The 20,509-nt window shown below is 41.7% G+C and overlaps 1 pseudogene across 1 annotated transcript; it reads left to right on the top strand.

Annotated features, from left to right (window-relative positions):
- The first annotated feature begins 9,173 nt into the window (after window positions 1–9,173).
- Window positions 9,174–11,346, top strand: LOC307057666 (lysophospholipase-like protein 1; annotated as a pseudogene). Its single transcript has 2 exons — window positions 9,174–9,179; window positions 10,618–11,346. The product of its transcript is annotated as a lysophospholipase-like protein 1 (transcript).
- The last annotated feature ends 9,163 nt before the right edge of the window (window positions 11,347–20,509 follow it).

Genomic DNA, 20,509 nt, shown 5'->3' with positions numbered 1-20,509 from the left:
GGGTCAGTCCAGGTTTGTGAGCTATTCTGTTTTCTAACAAGTCGACTAAGGTCATAGACTCGAGATCTCAGAGGAGCTGTGATGGCTAGTTCAGGTCAACTCAAGTACAATGAACATCTTTTAAAAGTATTTGTTGAGCCCCTACTTTGTGCCAGGCCTTAGGGATGCAGCAGTGTGGAAAAGGGACAAACAAGGGCCATGCTTTCATGGAGCTTCTGTTCTAGTTTTTGTAGTAATTTTTCTCCCCATGCCCCCTTGGTCCCCTAGTTTTAGAGTAAGGAGGCCCTAGGACATTATGTACCTTGTTCAAGGTCATGCAGATGGTTTATTCCAGAGCCTGGACTTGGGCTTCCTGATAGTTCAGTCCCTTCACTGTCTCTGAGGTCCTGGATATTGCAAGTGTTTGAAATTGAATCATTTTTTTTTTTTTTTTTTTTTTTTTTTTTTTTTTTTTTTTTTTTTGGTACGCGGGCCTCTCACCGCTGTGGCCTCTCCCGTTGCGGAGCACAGACTCCGGACGCGCAGGCTCAGCGGCCATGACTCAGGGGCCCAGCCGCTCCGCGGCATGTGGGATCCTCCCGGACCGGGGCACGAACCCGTGTCCCCTGCATCGGCAGGCGGACTCTCAACCACTGCGCCACCAGGGAAGCCCGAAATTGAATCATTTTTAAAATTGAAAAATAAGGCATGAACACGATACAATATTTAAGCATCATAAAAGGCTGCAGGATTTAAAAAAAATGTCTTCACCCTGTCTACGCCCCTTCTACCCCCCACACACATGTCACCTCTCAGTCCCCTTCCCAACAGGGGACCACGGTTGTCCGTGTCCTCTATATCCTTTCAGGATTATTCTATGCGTATACCTACTTAAACAACATATATATGTGTCTACAGCCCCCTCCTTTGCCCTTCCACGAATGAGAGCTTAGATACTTGTCTGCACCTTGCTTTTTATTGAAACTGATGACTGATAAGGTCTGTGGACTATTTTTTATGCTCCCACATTGACTGAGCCATGAGGAGTGAAAATGCTGGACATGTTTAAAATGGCGTATGTCCTGTTTGTTCTTTGTTTTTGGGAATAGCCCCGAAACATTTATAGACATAATCTGAGAGTTTTGGGTGGACCTAAAAACATATTTTGCTGTCATCAACACTGATGTTCTAAGTTATTCCTCCACAGCCTTGTTCTGTGTACAGAAGAGACTGAAACATATTTGTGAGTATTCCCAGAATTTAGATAACATGAGGGCCCAGAGGGTTTTGTTTTGTTTTGTTTTGAATTGCCACCAAAGCTGTCTCCTCTCCTCAGTTATCTCCCTCGGCAGGGTCTGCTCCAGGGCGCCTCCCTAGTGCTGACCAGAAGGTGACCCCTCAGGGAGCTTATCTGTCCTCCCCGGTGGCCCTGCCAGCCCTCTGACAAGGCTTAGCAAGGAGGGCTGCAACATCTGCCTTTTTGCCGCAGAAACTGCAGCACTGGAGGCTCACGGAGACTTCGGAGGACGAAAAGGCAGACCTAAGGGGCTCGAGGGAGGCAGAAAACAAAATGCCTTTGGCGACATTTTGGCCTAGAACGAGATAGAAGAGGGAATTAATAGTTATAATCAGGATTTTAATTTTTCTTCATTTGTAACTCGAGACTTTGAATCTACTAACATTAAATAGCTAAGGAAATAGTAGTCCCTGTTTTCTGTAAGTTGTCTATTTTCTGCAAGGATGTACGATGCTATAGTAGCTCCACAGTATAGGTTCTGGAACCAGACTCCTTGTGCCCAAGTCCTGGCCGGGCACTTTTTAGCTGTGTAATCTTGGGCAATTTCCTTAGCCTCTGATACCTCAAGTTCTCCATCTGTAAAGTGGGTTTAAAATACCACCTACCTCATAGGGATGTTGTTCTTTGGCGCTTAGCAAATGCTAAATAGCCAAATACTTGATGTTATTATTATAATATTATGTCAGGTGAGACCTATTTAAACACTTAGCAAATAAAAGTGTGAAAAATTAATGGTTTTTGATATTTCTTAATTTTCCTGAGGCTCAGAGAGGCAGGTTAGACATAACCTATAAGATGCTGTAGTTTTGTTTGACACTCAGGTAGAGGCTTACTAAATGCAGGTAGCTGGACTCTTGCTCACAAGGCAGTTGAGAGGCAACATTTAACTTGTTTTGTTTTCCTTACTAGAAAGAGGTGGGACCATTCAGAGTCTTAAATTATTCTACCCGTAGCTAGCGTAGACGTTGAATCAGAGGTTTATTGAGACTAAGAGGGAACTGCTGAATTGCATTTAAATCCTTCCCAGGAGAACCCTCGTGTTTCCAGATACAGAATAACTTTTGATGTCAATTACATTTTACTTGGAATAAAGTGCTCTGATTCTCACCATCCCAAGGGTTGGTAAATCACAAACATTCAGCTACTGTCACTTGGGAAGCCCATTATTGCTAAATATATGAACACATTTAAATTGTTGTGAAGCTATAACTCAGGAAAGAGCAACCTTCAGACTTCCCAGTAAGATCCAAATCTCATGTGAGAAAATTCAAAACTACAAGGAGTGCACAGTTTCCCATTGGCGTTATTCAGGAAAGAACAGAGAAGGACAGGCCGCAGAAGACCTCATGGCTCGGTGGATATCTCCACGTGATTGGTGTGGCGGCGACTGTGGTTTCCAGGTGGGACTGCCTGGGCTGGAATCACTGCTTTCTTATTATTAATTGTGTGGCCTTGGGCAAGCTATTGAACCTGCAAGCCTCAGTGTCCACTTATGAAAATGAGAATCATCATTGACTCATGGAGTCATTGAAAAGATTGAGTTACTGAATCTGGAGCGCTTAGCACTGCAGTGCCTGGTGCATAGAAAGCACTCCGTAAATGTCAGCCACTATTGTTATTAATCAGATAGTCTTCCTTCCTTAATCCCCTGTCCTTTGAGGTCTTAGTGTTCACTGTCCATTAATCTGTTTAGGCTTCTAGTTTCTTAAGACATGGTTCTCATTTTTAAAGGGACCAGGTCCTTTTTTCTAGAGAATCCTTTTTTAACAAGGCACATATGCGTCCTAATCAAAGCTCTGTTGTGGCTTCTGTGGAACCTTAACACCATAATGGAATTCTAGCTTTATCTAATTAGAATTGTGTAAAAAGCAGTTAACTCTAGAGAAAAGATGACCTTTTCTTTCCAGATAAATTTTTTCTGAGGTTCTTAATTTCTCTCCATCAGTCTTGTTATATGATGGACGTGGTCACACTTGGGATTTCTGAATCGTCTTTTCAATGGAAGGAAGTTTTGCTTCATTTCTCCCAGCTTGAGCACTCAGTTGTGTAAGACAGTAATCACCAAATTTTCCCACCCTATCCCACCCAAAAAAGATAGATCAGTCTTGTTAAATATGGTGGGGTCCCATGGTGATAAGACTTGAGAACAACAGGTGGGTGGAGTGTTTTCTCTCCCTCTGGTCCGCTGCTGCTAGCCTTCCCTAGCATTCATGCCAGCCTGCTCCTGGTTTCTGACTGCTGTGTGCCTGTAGAGGAGGCACCTTTTAATATTAATGTGTTGTGGTAAAGAAATACTATTTTAAAGTATGTGTTTGTTTATCAATGTGGTCATATTCACAGCTGTAGAATGAAATGAGAAGAAGTTTAACAATGTCAAATGCACCATGACACAGTCCCAGAAATAAGGCTGCAGTTGGAAATTTACAAGCTGTATAAAATGTGGTATCTTCTTTCCTCTAGATTACCACTCAGATAAGACAGGTATTTATCTGGAAATTGAGAGCTGCTGTGCTGGTCAAAGCTTCCCTTTTGTTAATGTGTGTGAAGACAGAGAGCCCAGAACTGTGAATCAGTGCTGGGTAGTTTTCAATAGAGCCTGAAAAGGTTACCGTTCCTTTTTTCTGCCTTGTTTCTGGTATTAGTAATGAAGACTTTTAAGCAGCATTTTGTATTTTTCACATTCTCTTTCAAAGATATTGTGTGCAGTGCAGTTTTAACCAGCTGCAGAAGGCCATTGTGGAAGAGAACCACTGTGCTGGGATGCTGCTAATGGTCACGATAGCTAACTTTTAGGAGGGTACTGACTGCTTGGCCCTGTATTAAGCATTGTACATATATCATCTTATGTAAAACCCCCAACAGCCCTACGAGGGATGCTGCAGAGAGGCCAAGGTTCAACAGCTAGTCACAGGGGTCTGCATCTGGGGACAGGCCACTGGCTCCAGACCCCTCCTTCATAGCCCAGCCTTGGTCTTACATGCCCACTCCTTAAATTTGGTCAAACCTGTGCAAAGAACTCTAAATGGGAAGTTCTACTATGTTGGAATGAAAACTCTTACTGTGATGAAACATTTCATTCTGACATCCCTTGCTCTTGACCTTCTTGTTTTCCTTGATGCAAAACAGTCCAGGTCTAAGGGAGCCGCTGATAAAAAGAGGAGACATAAAAGTAGTTGAACACCTTTTTTCTAGATAATGGCCTAGTTTGAAGTTTTACTGGGAAAATTCTCTCCTATCTTTTAGCTTTTTTTTTTTTTCCTCTTAGGACGATTTTTCTATTTTTCCATCTCTGGCTTTTCTACTTTTTTCCCTGCTAGTGTCTTCCACATTAATCGACTCTCAAATGACAGTATTCCCAGACTTGACTTTGTTCAGTTTTATTGTACAAATCCATAGTTTAGCCATGCTAGGTTGTAGCAATGCAGAGCAGGGAATTACTTATTCATTTATAATTAAGAACTTGGTTCTTGCTGTTTTAGAGGACAATGCTTTATTTCCTTTTCAGCTAAGGGGGGTAAGGGTCCTTTCCCCAACCCATTTAGTTTGGGAGATCCCTCTCTGTCTCTCTCTCTTTCACATACACACACACACACACACACACACACACACACACACACTATGATTATTATAAATGACATAGTGACAGAAAAGGATAATACAGATAATATTAGGCTACATGTGAAGGATGAGCTATAAAATAAGTACAAAGTAACACTTCAGTGAAGACAACCTACTGACTTTTTGCTATTTCTTCATATTTCTGTAAGCTGGTTTCATCTCTGTTTTTGTTTAGCATTTATAGGAAACACAATCTGGGGAGACAAGAGAAAGTTTTGTTCCTTAACCTGGTGTAGGTTTGCCTGCATTGTATGTATGTTTCAATATACACAGTCAAGTGTAGAATTTTAATCCTATCCTGGGTCTTCAAAACAGGAAAGTAAAGGGGTACATAACTGTCACGTAGATGAGACCACTATAAAAGAACAAAAAACAAACACAAAACTTTGAAAAATAAAAAATTATTTTGCAGGTTTATAGGGGGCTTCATTTGTAATGTAAACACAGATGTTGACATGGGCCAATTGTTAGAAGAACTTAAAAATATAATACAGATGGGCTTCCCTGGTGGCGCAGTGGTTGAGAGTCCACCTGCCGATGCAGGGGACACAGGTTCGTGCCCCGGTCCGGGAAGATCCCACATGCCGCGGAGCGGCTAGGCCCGTGAGCCATGGCCGCTGAGCCTGCGCGTCCGGAGCCTGTGCTCCACAACGGGTGAGGCCACAACAGTGAGAGGCCCGCGTACCACAGAGCCTTCCAAGGTACAACGAAGACTGAAGATTGAGCATTTTATCATTGTGTTCTTACTCGCCCAGTGAAGTCCCAGCCAAGCTGCACCCTTTGCCGAATGGAGATGCAGAGTTAACTCAATTTGGTGTGGCCTGGGAAAGTCACATTACCTGACACATACAGGGTTCCTTGTGACTGAGCACATTCCCCCTGTTGCTCATTACTTGACAGAACGTAGCTGAAGAGTTAAGGAACAGGTTCCTGAGAAGAAGTGCTAAAGGACTCACAGGGAGAATGCCCACCAGTCACCCCAGAAACTTGTATTAAGACAGACTGATGCCGTCAGGCTACTGTGGTTCTCAAGTTCTGTTCTTTCTTGGTTTATAAAACCTCAATAAAGATGTCCTTTGGAAATTTTCGTGCTTAAATTTCCTTAGACTGATTTCAAAGAAGAAATGTGTAATGGGGGAAGGAATGCAGTGGGATGGGGTGGGACGGGGTGAGGATGGATTACAATTCCTCTGTGTTCTTAAATATTTAGGCCAGATTAACATGTGATATGATGCTTGCCAAGCTTTACCTTTTTTGTTTTCTCTTGCAGGAGTGACTTTACTTGAAGAGTTCTAAGAGACTGAAAACTTATGACATATAAAGCTGCCTAGGGAATTATTTTTTTATCTTTTATACAATTTCTATGGTGGAGTCTGCAGCCATGTGGATGAAAGCTAAAAGGGAATACTGTTGCTATGCTGGATACAGAATTCAGTTTGCTTTGAAACAAGTTTTGGTTTAAAAATGTCTGATGAAAAATTTATTACATTTCCAGGGAGGAAAAGAGCTCATGTTTTTGTCTTCCCAACCACCACCCCTCCCAATCCCCCATCTGTGGCCTTGGTGTACACACTGCAATTTTTCCAGTATGATAACTGTGTACAGTGGAACTATATGTGTATAGTCTGAGCTAATGCTCAGGGTGTGTGTGTCTGTGTGTGCGTATGTGTGTATGTACACACATGTCTGTGTGCCTGTGCTTCTGTTCCCCCAACCCTTAGATCTCATTTTGCTACTGGTTGTAAGACGATCCCCTTACAGTTTAACTGCTACAAAAGATAAAAGATGAATCTTTGGTAGTGAAAGCTCCTTGAAGATATAGTCTAACCCTGGGCAGTTGATCCTCCAAGAGATCATGGAGTCAGAGGGAACCGGATGCTAGACTTTGGATTCAGAGACGAGAAATCAGCACTGACCTGCTACCATCATGCCACAACTAGGTCACTTATAAAATATTGATAGTTTTGGTTGTTTTTTTGTTTGTTTTAACTCAAGCTAAGCAAATCTTATTTAGCCATTGAATAAAGGGGGAAATGGTTTAAAGTCACTAAAAAAAAAGTCTTGTTTTGACAACTCAAGGCTAAAACAAAACAAGACAATCTCCACTTCTGGTGCAAGATGGACCCACACCTTCCTCTGGTATGTTTTCCTTGGTGTTCTTCCTGTTCTCCATCTTGTAGCTAGTGTCTGTTATTTAAAGGATTCTTGAGGGTTACTTTCCCCTGTAGGTGTGGAATACCCCACTTAAAAAAAAAAAAAAAAAGCTTTACAGTTTACAAAACACCTCAAAGAACCCAGAGGTGAAGGTAGTAGTACATTTATGGGAGGTCTGGGCCAAGAGGTTGGGGAGTCCAGGTATAGGGAAATCTTCAAGACCTGCCTCCATGTTGGTATGGTGCCTTGGCACTTCCTTTATTTCAAAAAGAAAGCACAATTCTCATTTGACTCCCAAAAGATGATTCCCATGAAAATGTACTTTAAAGTATCCATTCTTTTTCTGGCACCAGACTAAAAATTTCTAACCTTTTAAATGAATGGTAGGTTCAATTTCATGTGAATTTTTGCTGACAACTAATTAAAAGCTGTACATGTGTACGTGCATACATGCAGTAGACCAGGGGAAGGCAATATGGAAATAAATTTCATGGCGGTCCAGAAAGTAGCAATATAGGAATTTTGGGGGGGTGTATTAGTGTAAATAATATGCGTGCAGTCTAGACCAATAGTTTTAGTTTTATAAAGAGGAATCATTTTTTGTTTTAAAAATATTATGCCCCTGGAATGGTGAGGGATAAAGTGTAAGATATTCTTCAGCTTTAATTATTTTATAATTTTATTCAGGTCAGATCACTTTTTTTTTTTAATAGCAATACAACAGGCAAGAGAATACTCAAAATATTTAAATTGTATTTATACCAAAAGTATGTTTTAAATATTTTCTAATACTTGAGCAGTTGTTGTCTGACTGGCTTCTAAATATGCCAAAAGTTAAGCATTCAATATTTTCAACATGTATGCTTTTTACTGGTTTATATTACCTAATAAGAATCTTTAAGTGTTCCCAAAGCAACGGATGTTTACAGGCCTTTTGTGTTTTTCCTCCTGTAGAAGGCTTGGAGACCCACAACAAAGTTACTATATAAAACACTAATGATGGACTAACTTCTGATGTAATAAATGAGTTGGCTACCACCTCAATGTAAAAATTTGTAAAGGAAATTTTTCACCGAGTGTCAAATGTATTTTTAACTGTCTGGTTTGTACTTCTATGACTTTTGTACTACCAAAGCAGAGTTAAAAATAAAAACGTTAAACACAGTGAGTTGTTTTTGAATGATCCAATTGTTGGTGCCTTGGGTACTGAAAGTACAATTGTGGTTGGTATAATTTATCGAGCTTAATATCATAGTGCCTGATTTCTTACGTCTGAATTGTCAAGTGATCATTTGGCTGACTTTCCCCATTGGATTCCTCCTTCCCCCCATAGTAATTCCATCCTCACCCACGATTAGTATTTTTAAAATTTGGAGATAATTTTGGATGTAAGGAACAGTTGCAAAAGCAGTACAAAGAGTTCTTGTATACTCTTCACCCCACATTCCCTTATGGTATCATCTTACATAACCACAGAACAATGATCAAAACTAAGAAATTAGGGCTACCCTGGTGGCGAAGTGGTTAAGAATCTGCCTGCCAATGCAGGGGATTCGAACCAGGGTTCGAGCCCTGGTCCAGGAAGATCCCACATGCCGCGGAGCAACTAAGACCATGTGCCACAATGACTGAGCCTGCGCGCCACAACTACTGAAGCCTGTGCGCCTAGAGCCCATGCTCCGCAACGAAAGAAGCCACTGCTCGCCGCAACTTGAGATAGCCTGCACGCAGCAACAAAGACAACACAACCAAAAATGAAAATAAATAAAATAAGTAAATTTATTTTAAAAAAGACTAAGAAATTAACGTCAGTATAATACTACAAATTAAGGCATAGCATTATTCCGGTCTCACCAATTATCCCACTACCATCCTTGTTCTGTTCCAGATTTCCCACTGCATTTAGTTTTGGCCTCCTAAATCTCCTGTGACCTGTGATTTTCCCTCAGTCTTTTCTTATTTTTCATGATCTTGACGTGTTATAGCGTGTACTGGTCAGTCATGTTGTAGAGTGCCCTTCAACCTCAGTGCGCCAGCTGTTTCTCCTGACTAGACTGAGGGTTTGTATTATGCAAAGGACGCCCTTCCCGTTGCTCCGTATCGGGGGCTGGTGGGGGAGGCCATGATGTCGGTATGTATCGCTAGTGATGTCAACCTCCACCATTTGGTCAAGGTGGTGGCCACCAGCTTTCATTTTGGTAAAGTCACTATTTTTCCCTTTGTAATTAATAAGTATTTGAGGGGAGATACTTTGAGATTAGGCACATACCCTATTTCTGCTTCACCCTTTAATTTTACCACCTGTATTAGTTTCTTTGGGCTCCTGTAAAAAACAAACTGGGTGGCCTAAGACGATAGAAATTTATTCTTTCACAGTTCAGGAGGCCACAAGTCTGAAATCAAGGTGTCTGCAGGGTTGGTTCCTTCTGATTCCCAAGGGAGAACCTGTCCCATCCCCCCTCCTGCCCCCTGGTGGTTGCTGGCAGTCTGGCGTTCCATGCTGTGTAGCTGCTTCCCTCCAATTGTCTGCCTCTGTCTTCACATGACCGTCTTCCCTGGGTGTGGGCCTCTGTCCTCTCGTCTTCTCACGGGGACACTAGTGATTGGATATAGGACCCACTGTAATCTAGGATGACTTCATCTTAACTTGATCACATTTGCAAGACCCTAATTCCAAATACGATCATCTTCACAGGAACCTGGGGTTAGGACTTCAACATACTTCTTTAGGGGACACAGTTCAACCCACTACACCATCCATTGGTGGATCTTGCCTGCAGCTGTTTTTACTGTGGGAGGGGCTCTTTCAGGTTGGTGCCTGTGTCCTTTTGATATGGCTCCTTCTCTTTATTTCTTTCACCCTTCCTCTTTATCCCTTTTGCCCTTTCTTACTTTCTAGAACCACGAGATGCCCCAGGCTCATCTTCTCATCTTGTGTTTTCCTTGTCTTAGCCTTGGAATCCACCACTAACTAATCAAGGAGCCCCGGTTCCTTTTATTGGAGAATGGTGTTTAGAAATAGAGATCAGAGCACTAGGTGTGCTCATTGATACTGGGGTGTTACTGCTTCTGGGCACACATATACATACACACACTCTACTAACCCATTCATATACACACATCTTTATTTATGTAACTGTCTTTAGAACAAAAGCATGAGTCATGACTGCTGCCTCTGACCCCAGTCTAGCTCCACAGGGTTCCCTCTAACCTTCCCACTTTCCTTCTTTGTGACTTTTCTCCAACAGTAAAGAAACCTGGCTCTTACAATCTATAATATTTTTATACAATGTCTCAGCCCTAGCATACATGTAAAGTAGTTTGAATACATACCCCTGTGAGAAATAGGTTTCCAACTAGAGCACTATGCTGTGTACTTATTCTTCTAGTTTTGAGCCTTAGAGAATCCAGCCAGAAGCCTGTTTGCCAAATTTACTTAGGTCAGTGCCTTTGTTCCCCACACCTTGGGCGTGCTTGTGTGCTTCAGTTTTAACACAGAGTCATTTGTCATCATCTGCATTCCATCTTTCCTTCATATCCTGGTTAAATTTCTTAAAATTTATATGCAGCAGGGTCGTGGAGGCAGTCATGCGGCTCTGTCGGGTTTAGAGCGTCTGCCCCGCTGCATGGGTTGCCGGCTGCGAGGCACAGCGCCCCTCTGATCTTCCTGAACGGCTCAGGTGATTCTGGACAAGGATTGAGAACGTGGATCAAGCAAGTTTTAAATCAAGGTTTAACATTCCAACACATAAAAGTTATCTAACAGCTCCTCCCAGGTCATATACTTCTTTGAAAGGAGGAATCTCCAGTGTATGGTTTGACAGATTTAAAATATCTAATGACTACCCAGAACACCTTGAATCGATGTAATGTGTCAGGTGCTTACAGATTTGATTGATGGTGAAGTAAAAAGTGGTATCAAGAAGAACAGAATATCAGTAGGAGGATTTTCTATGGGAGGGTGCGTGGCAATGCATTTAGCATACAGAAATCATCAAGATGTGGCAGGAGTACTTGCTCTTTCTAGTTTTCTGAATAAAACATCTGCTGTTTACCAACCTCTTCAGAAAAGTGATGGTGTCTTTTCTGAATTATTTCAGTGTCATGGTACTGCAGATGAGTTAGTTCTTCATTCCTGGGGTGAAGAGACAAACTCAGTGTTAAAATCTCTAGGAGTGAGCACAAAGTTTCATAGTTTCCCAGGTGTTTACCATGAGTTAAGCGAAGCTGAGCTAGAAAAACTGAAGTCATGGATTCTTACAAAGCTACCAGACCGAATGAATCGATTGATTTGTTAATACATAAGTAATGTCTTTATGAAAAGTGATGTTTACTGCCAAATTCTAATTTGATAAACAATAATTAAAATATTAAAAAAATTATATACAGCAAACTTCAATCTTTGGGGTGCCTCATTGGATTCTGATTTTGAATTCTCACGTATGTGTGTGTGTGTGTGTGTGTTTGCCTTGAAAACAAGATGATCAATAACAGCTTATGCTAAGGAAGTGGAAAAGCTGATTTTACAATTTTCAGCTCTCGAAAACCAGGAAACCCAGAATTTATGCACCAGGGAGGATGTTAGGAATTCCCCCAAATCTCATTTTATAGTAGACAGGGGTCATTTGGGGTTACAGGTTTTGTTCTTAATCAATCAGCCTTTTGATATTCTCTCTAAGATCCTCCCTAGGATTCAGCTCTCTCACCGGCAGGTCCGGGGTGAACTTGCCAAGGGGACTGACGGTCCACGGCCTTGTATGCTCCTGCACTTCCTTTCCAAATCCAGATATCGAGCCTTCCTCCACCCTGATGATCTGATATAGTGGAAGTGTGGAGGAACACTTCCTTCCCTCCCACTGAGGACAGCAGGATGTTGGTGCTTTGGAAGTGGGGTCCCACCATTCAGGGCTTGGCTGTGGTCAAAGGAGACTGCATTTTTCACCCGAGGTCCTTACCAGTTCTTAAATCCTCTGGCCCTTTTTTCTGCAGGGCAGGTTCTATCCAGGGCTTCCTTTGTTCATTTCTCATCCTCCCAGGACCATTCTTCAGGACTGTTCTCAGATCTTCCTGGAGATCCCTCATGGTGGCTCCAAACACCTGAAAGGGCACCTGGGACTCTGTCCCCGGCATTCTGTGGCCGCCCAGCTGGTGTCACTGCCCACCTGCTTCAGCTGCTGCCCAGGCAGGCGGTTGTCCTCCTCGCACAGAGCTGGCACTCGCCCCCTCTGCCGGCCGAATGCAAGAAGTGCAGGAAGCATAGCTCCTGGGCCATTTATTGGTGGTGGTGTGTCTTTCACGGCCCGGGCGCTCAGAAAGTACGTAGGCATGATTTCACGATGATTTGCTGAATGAATAAATAAACAAAAGTCTACCTTTAAAAATGAAAGATTATCATCAGCTATTTTATGGGAGTAAAAATTGAAGTTTGGATTTTTCCTAACTCATGTTCTGACCCTACTAGCTGGTCTCTATTGTCTTTCTCATAGGAAATCCCAGTTTCTCACCTGGGAACTTATTTCCCTGCACCTGTGGATGCTGGTAGAAATAATTGAGTTCTACTTTGGAGGAGACCCCATGCCCTGAATCCTGCCATGGAAGTGGTGTGGCTGTGAGAAGCAGTGCGGTCTCAGAGCAGTGGCCCCGGCCTTTGCTGCTGGCTCTGAGTCGTGGCTCTGACACTCACTGCTGTGCAATGTTGGGGAAATTACCTTACCTTCTTTTCTTTAAAAAAATTATTTATTTATTTGGCTGCGCCGGGTCTTAGTTGCAGCTTTCAGTATCTTTGTTGCAGCATGCAGGATCTTTAGTTGCAGAATGCACACTCTTAGTTGTGGCATGTGGGGATCTAGTTCCCTGACCTGGGATCAAACCCCGGGCCCCCTGCATTGGGAGCGTGGATTCTTAGGCCACTGGACCACCAGGGAAGTCCCTTACCTTACCTCCTGAGATGCAGTTTCCTCAGCTGTAAAATGACCTATCTCTCAGGACTTTTAAGGACTAGGAAAATGCAGGCAAAGTCATGGTGCCTGCCATGGTCTCCATGGCCACCCTGATGGAGTGCACCGTCATCGTCAGCAGCCAAGCTTGGTAGCTTGGTAAAGGGTCTGTGTGTATCTGTCCCACCACAGCTGATCAAGGTGGCTTGTGAAGAGGCCAAGCACACACAGCTCTGTCCAAGTGTGGAGCTGAGCCAGCACACTTTTTGCTGAACCACAGTTAGAGTTCAGAAGCCTCGTGGAGCAAGAACCACAGAGTAGAGGAGAGTCCAAATTTGGGGGAGGCAGAAGCACAGAGATAGAAAAAAGAGTTGAGGATGAAGAGGTAGCATGTGCAGGGGGCAGCTGAAACTCCATCAGCCCAGCGCCTCTCCCTTCTGGGATGATGCCCCCTCCTTTGGAGGACTCTTTTCCTCCCTCTTAGAACCCAGCCAGGTGCCCCGCTGCCCTGACTGCAGCTGGATGTGACTGAGGCCGTGCTGAGGAAGCTGGTCTGAAGAAAGGAAGGGAACATGCAGAGGGAAGAGAGGCAGTCCTGGTTTGCTGCCAAGGCCTAGATTCATTTGACCCTGAGGCCCAGCTGCCCGTCCGAGCTTTATGAACGTTCCAAGGACATCCCTCTTTTGTCTTACCTCCTCTGGGTTGAGTTTGTATCACTTCTGACAACAATCACAAAACCCCACAGTCGGTGCAATTATTCTCAGAAAAGTAGATACACGAGGAGTATCAGACATCCAGCCCTACAGCTGAGGCTGCCCAGCGCTGCCTCAGATCCATAGCCAGGGGCCCCGGCCCTGGTGTGGCATCTGCTCTGAAATGCTCTTGCAAACTCTCTCCGGACTTCGTTGCCTTAGGATAACCTCCCTTCCACCATCTTTCCTTGATTTGCCATAGGGCTCGCGACTGTAGCTCCCGTCAGAGCACAACTTTGGCATTCAGATGACTCTGGCCATCTGTGACCTTAAGGTTTTCAGATCCCAATCTTCTAACTGAAGATAATAGACTGAAGATAATATGTGCCTTTTAGGGAGGCCGTCAGGATTATTAAGAGTGTGGGCAGGTAGTGCATGTAGCATGGGGCTGGACACAGCCAGCGCTGACTCAATGAGCTGCCTTGGAGTTGCCATACTCAGTCCCTCTTTAGTGAAATAAATGATTGAGTGATGAGTATTTGGCCATATGAGTGTGGGTTCTTGATGTTTTTGCCACATTAAAATTGCTTCACATTGAAGATAGATCTGGGGTGGGGATGGGGGCGATTGGAGAGTAGGAAGGGTCAGGTAGAAGAGGCAACTTCTAAGATTCTGTCTGGGCCTGAGATTCTTCTGGAATCAGGTCAAATACCTTAAGTGAGAGGATGATCTCATTGCTCCAATGTTAAATGGAGCTGGATCTACAAGACAAGGGCTCTGTTCTTTCTCTGCATGTTCAGGCTCTCATTTTATCTTATCACTCTTAGGATAAGACATGAATGTGGTATAGTCTTACAAAGAACTTGACTTCTTTTTATTTGCAAGTCATTCTAACTGAGAAATTATAGAGAAATGCTCTTGGAATCATAACATGAAACCTAAATTACAAAATTTCTGGGTTTGATTATGGATGAATATCTTAATGTTGGCCAAATAAAAAAAACACCTAACAAAACAATCCCTCTGAAATAACTAACCAACCCTACCAAACCCAAGATTTCTATCTTGCATTAAAAATGCATTTTATTTAATAAAAATGTATTTGTGGCAAGGGAGGATTAAAGAAATAGGTTAGTTTTAATGCCTCAAATATTCATTTCAAACATAGCATGACAAAATTGTGACTAGGCATAAATTACTGTGTATCCTCCAATGGTTAAATGATGAAAATAATGAAAATAAATAATAATGATGAGGATACAAAATGTATTAAATTTGAAGTGCCCCCAAGATGCATGTTTACGTTGAGATGATTGTTAATAATGTAGGTAGAAAAGGACTTATCTAGTTTAGAAATAATTCAACATGATTAGAAGTGGTGCAGAAAGCTTTGGTGGTCATAGAAATCAAAATTTAGTTATTAAAAAAAAAGTGTAAATGCTACTCATAAAAATGTGGTCCAATGTGAGATGACCTTCACTGGGTAATGGAATCACATCTAACATTTATTATTTACCCGGTGCTGGGTATGTGCTAAGCACTTTATATTCTGTATCTCCTGTAAGTTGCATTACAGCTCAGGGGAGGCATAGCCACCACTTCCATTTTACAGGTGACAATACTGAGGAAAGGAATTTCAAGATATTTTGCACTGGCCGTTCATGTGATCATTGTAAAAACACAAATATCATTGGTCGTAGACAATCTCAGAGATTTTACAGATAAGACCTTGACTAACTTTTCAATTCTTTATTAAAATCTTCCTCAGAACCAGAAAAAGAAAAAAAAAAACAAAACAAAAAACAAAAACCTTTCTTTCCCAATTGACAATACATGTAAGTTTACTTTTCCAATATTGGATTGTTCTTATCTCCACCACCTTGGTTTAAAGTTCCCCCAACTTTCAGATCTCAGAATTCACTTGATTGTTGTGATTGCTGCATTCCCTGAAATCATGGAGACCAAAGGCTTTTTTTTCTTAGAAATTTCACATTTTGATTCAGCCCTTCTTTTTTTCTGATGGCAACATGGCTGTCTCCACAGAGAGTCTGTATTACCTATTCCTTAAAAGGAAGCTTGTTGTTCAAACTGAGTTCAGCTGAGATTCTGCCACTGGCTGTCTGTGTGACCACGGATGAATTAGATAGCTTTTTGAGCCTCCATTTCCTCATCTGTGAAATAGGGATAATCATACCTACAACTTATAGGGTCATGGTGGACTTAAGAAAGATGATGCATATGCAGAACTGAAACTGTACTAAATGCTTAAGAAATGGTAGTTTTAAAAAAAGTTAAGCTATATTTGCACCTATTAAAAAAAACCATAACTTGCTGTCTCTCAGAAGTTATTACTGAATAAAATTTCTATATCAATAACTGTATTATTTGGCAAATTATTTTGAAAGTGTCTGCAGATATGTTTTTCTTGTTATAAAATTTGTCTCTATAAACCTTAAAAAATAATTTTAGTCCATTTCTTTTTTTTAAATTAATTTATTTTATTAATTTATTTCTGGCTGCATTGGGTCTTCGTTGCTGTGTGTGGGCTTTCTCTAGTTGCGGTGAGCGGGTGTTACTCTTCGTTGCGGTGTGCGGGCTTCTCATTGTGGTGGCTTCTCTTGTTGCAGAGAATGGGCTCTAAGGGCATGGCCTTCAGTAGTTTGTGGCACATGGGCTTCAGTAGTTGTGGCACGTGGGCTCAGTAGTTGTGGCTCACGGGCTCTAGAGCGCAGGCTCAGTAGTTGTGGCGCACGGGCTTAATTGCTCCATGGCATGTGGGCTTTTCCCAGACCAGGGCTCGAACCCGTGTCCCCTGCATTGGCAGGTGGATTCTTAACCACTGAGCCACCAGGGAAGTCCAACTCTATAAACTTTTAATTTAAATACTGTACAGTTCTTGGTTTGTCTCCTGGACAATGGCTGACATCATGAAAATCTTAGAGCCTATGATCATATGGCTTCATAAATGGGTAATTTAAAACTTTTGATTCTGTTCTAGGCATGAACGTTTAAGACAGGGAGAGCACATTAATGAGAAGAGATCAGCAACTCTCTTTGGCCTGTAAAAATCTTCCCTTGTTTATTCAAGGACCAAAGTTTATATGTACCAATCTTGATAGCTTTAGAGCTATTTTGGAGAATGAAGAAGGATGAGTAGAACCTGGAAATGGAATTATTTTTTTGGGATTTTCTTCTAAGGTTGGTAACTGCTGTCAAGAGAAAACTTTATGGCTTTGTTTTCAAAACAGCAAGAGCCCCACTAAACAAATATTCTAATCAGCCTGTCCTCCAACTGTCTCACTTATGTGAATTGGGAATGTGTAGATTTGATAAGGGAAATGAGTAAAATTCTTTGTCTACCTTCTGGTCTCTGGGTCATATTTTACCCTTGTTTCCTATTAACTATTCCAAAATGCTTCAAAGCTGAAAATACAGAAGTCTCCTAAAAAAATCAAGCTCAAAGTGTGAGATGAGGGTGAACACTAGCAATGAGTGGTATTGGGGAGGTATTTTCACGTTTGCTTGTATTCTAAGTGTATGGCTCACATGCACATGTAGGCCGTGTATCTTGTTGAAAATCTTAGTCCAGTTTTGTCTATTTAGAGTGTTTTTATAGATAGTTCATTTGAGCTTCTAAATCGGTGGTTTTCAAAGTCGGTTTCACATAACCCAGGGGTATGGGAAGAAAATATTAAAACCCGGATTGATATTTGTTATGTTAATACTGCTCTACAGAGTATATGGCATAGTACAAGAGGACGGTACATTTATTTGTAAACATACTTCTATTAGGGGTAGGAGTGTGACATTTTTTACTGATAACTGGTGCAAGATCAAAAAAGTGTGGCAAGTCATGCTCTAGTCTCAGAGTTTCTCCAAGTGTGGCTGGAGAAACACCCACATCAACTATGCAGATGCTGGGGCCCCACCCAAGACCTGCTGAGACCCAGAAACCTGCTTTTATAAAACAAGCACCCTGAAATTTGAGAATGTCTGCCTTCCACTTGGGATATAGGAAGGATCCCCATTTTACAGATGAGGAAACTCAGGCTCAGGAAAGTTAAGAAACTTAAACCCAAGGTCATACAATGAGCAAGAGGCACAGGTTGATTCCACCCCAGGTTGATTAGGGTTGAAGAGGGACACGAATGTGAGTGCCCGGCCCATGCTGTGTGGTCAGAACCTCTGAAGACCTGGAGGTCACCACGCATGGCTGCAGGGGTTAATCGCGGAGCCAACCCCCATGTACTTTTTCTACCATGAGGCGCCAAGAGAAAAGTGACACCTGAGTCTCATGTCACAAATACACACCCTTTCCTTCTTCCCCCTCCAGGATTTGAAAGATTGAGTTCAAGATGACTGAAAAATGTGGTAAGCCAAGTTTCCCACTGCTTGGCCCCAAACATTGGTTTTCTTAAGGTTTTTGTCTCAGTTTGGGAGTAAGTTCCTCAGGGTAACATGACCTTGTGACGGAGACCAAATCTCCACTGGCTACTCAATTCCACTCTGTGCCCATCTTTCCACAGACCACCAGGCAGCCTCCTTATTCAAACGGAGCAGGGCCGCTGGAGTGAAATGCGTGACTAATACATGTAATTTATTTTCTCTCATATTCATCTAGACTGTGCTTCCACAGCCCTGCATTTATACCTTTATCACAATATGTCCCAATCTCACAGTTAGCATTCGGAATCTTAATCAGCTGCATGATGTCTCCTCCACTACATGTGAAAAGCTTTTAGTCTTTCATTCAACAAATAATGTACTGAGTCTCACCTGTGCCACACACCATCCTAGATCTAGGCAAAAGATGCTTGTTTATTATAGTCACTTTAGTTGAAAAAAAAATTGCTAATGGTCAACTCCAAGCATATTTAATAGATTTGCCTAGCATGTTGTTTCTTAGAGTGGCTGAGAGTGCTTCAAAAGTCAGCCTGTTATATGTCTACTATAACCTAATACATTGGAGGAATTTATAAATTTAGTACAGAAATACATGAGCAACTTATTTCCGTAAGTTAACAGAGAAAGCGTTTACCATGAAAAATAAATGTCAGCTTGTCTCTGTTTAATTATCACCAGCTCTAAAATAGCAGGTTTTAAAAGGAATGAGGTTTACTCTAGAAGAAAAAATGAATAAACAGAAAGCAAGAATTTCCACATTTTCATCGAAAGACTCATTGTACAAATAGGAGTCCCCTTGATGCAGAATAAAGTTCAAGAGCAGAGGCCACGTTCCTGTGACTGCACACAGATGACAAAACTAAGGAAGTCAGATCTATACTCATGTACTTGCATTTGGTGCTTCCTTCCATCTTCCTAAGGCCTCCTGCTGGGAGATACTGATGAAGAGTTAAGATGAGAATGGGTGGGGGATAGGCGGGCAAGGTAGGCCTTGGGGATCAAGAGATACAGACTACTACATATGAAATAAATAAGCTACAAGGACGTAATGCACAACACAGGGAATATAGCCAATATCTTATAATAACTATAAATGGAGTATAACCTTTAAAAATTGTAAATCACTATGCTGTACAACTGAAACATATAATACTGTACATCAACTATACCTCAATTTAAAAAAAAAAAGAAGAAAAGAGATAATCTTGCCCTTAGGGTCAGGGCAGAGGAAGACAGAAAGAGGAAAACGGTGACTGGCTAACAGTTACTGAACGTGGACAAATGGGCGTGTGCTAAGAACCTGAAATTCTCTTTAATCCCTTGTGGATCTGCTTTTACAGTTATAATGATATGCTACCATCTGCCTTGGAAATCAGGGAAAAACATCTAATTTCATATTTGTATGATAGCTCAACTATCAGTAAAAAGTGAAATGTAACTTCCTAGCTCAAGAAAACTACATGTAATATAGAAATAATCTTATATCAAAATCAAGATTTAACATGGTAAATATCCATGCAATGCAGTTTGCTAAGATCAAGGAGACTGTGATGTCCACTTCTTTATATATATATATATATATATATATATATATATATATATATGTATATATTTAATTGGAGTATAGTTGGTTTACAATATTGTGTTAGTTTATACTGTACAGCAAAGTGAATCAGCTATACATATACATATATCCCCTCCTTTCTGGATTGTGATGTCCACTTCTAATCAAAGCCAGTGCCTTACATTCAGAGTGCATCTATGCTGTCAGACTGTCCAGAATGTTTGAAAAGCATCACTATCACCAGCATCACTTTTGATAAGGGGTGGCACCAGGCTGCAGAAAGAAGACACTACACAGAGCAGGATTCTCAGCTGCTAGACAAGCTGCGGGAAAAAGCTAAAATCTGGAGTTTCTTCTCAACCTAAAGATTCTGACATTTGCCCTGATGTCCTTTGGTGGAGCCTAGATATTGGGGCCAGGGCTGCTTTTAGCAAAACACATGAAATTCTGTTAAAGTTTTTGAAGCAGTTATTCACATATAAAGAATCTTTAAAAGTCGAGAGTTTTTAATCATGGTGAATTCTCTGTAGCAGTCCTAAAATGTAAAATTAGGTAAACATGTAAATGCAGAAGTGTGTTTCTGTGCCAGGGAAAGAGACTTGTCTGCAGGAATACCTCACCTTCCCCTTTCCTTGTCTGATTTTTCTTCTTTCATCCTTCTGTTTTGGAGATACCCATGGGAAACTGGGAAGGCTGTAGCTGTCCAGTCCTCTTTCCTCCTTGAACCAAAGGTTCAGACCCCTCCTGTGTCACACTAACTGTAAATAATATCGTTCAATCTCTTGCAAATCAGCTCTATCCCGGGCTTTTGTGTTTTGAGGACCTGGTGTGGCAGATTGTAAGCAGACCATCTCATAACTCAACG

The sequence above is a fragment of the Hyperoodon ampullatus genome (assembly GCF_949752795.1).
Source record: "Hyperoodon ampullatus genome assembly, chromosome: 1".
NCBI classification, from domain to species: domain Eukaryota; kingdom Metazoa; phylum Chordata; class Mammalia; order Artiodactyla; family Ziphiidae; genus Hyperoodon; species Hyperoodon ampullatus.
Note: the sequence above shows the minus strand (reverse complement) of the source record. Positions and strands in the feature narration are given on the sequence as shown.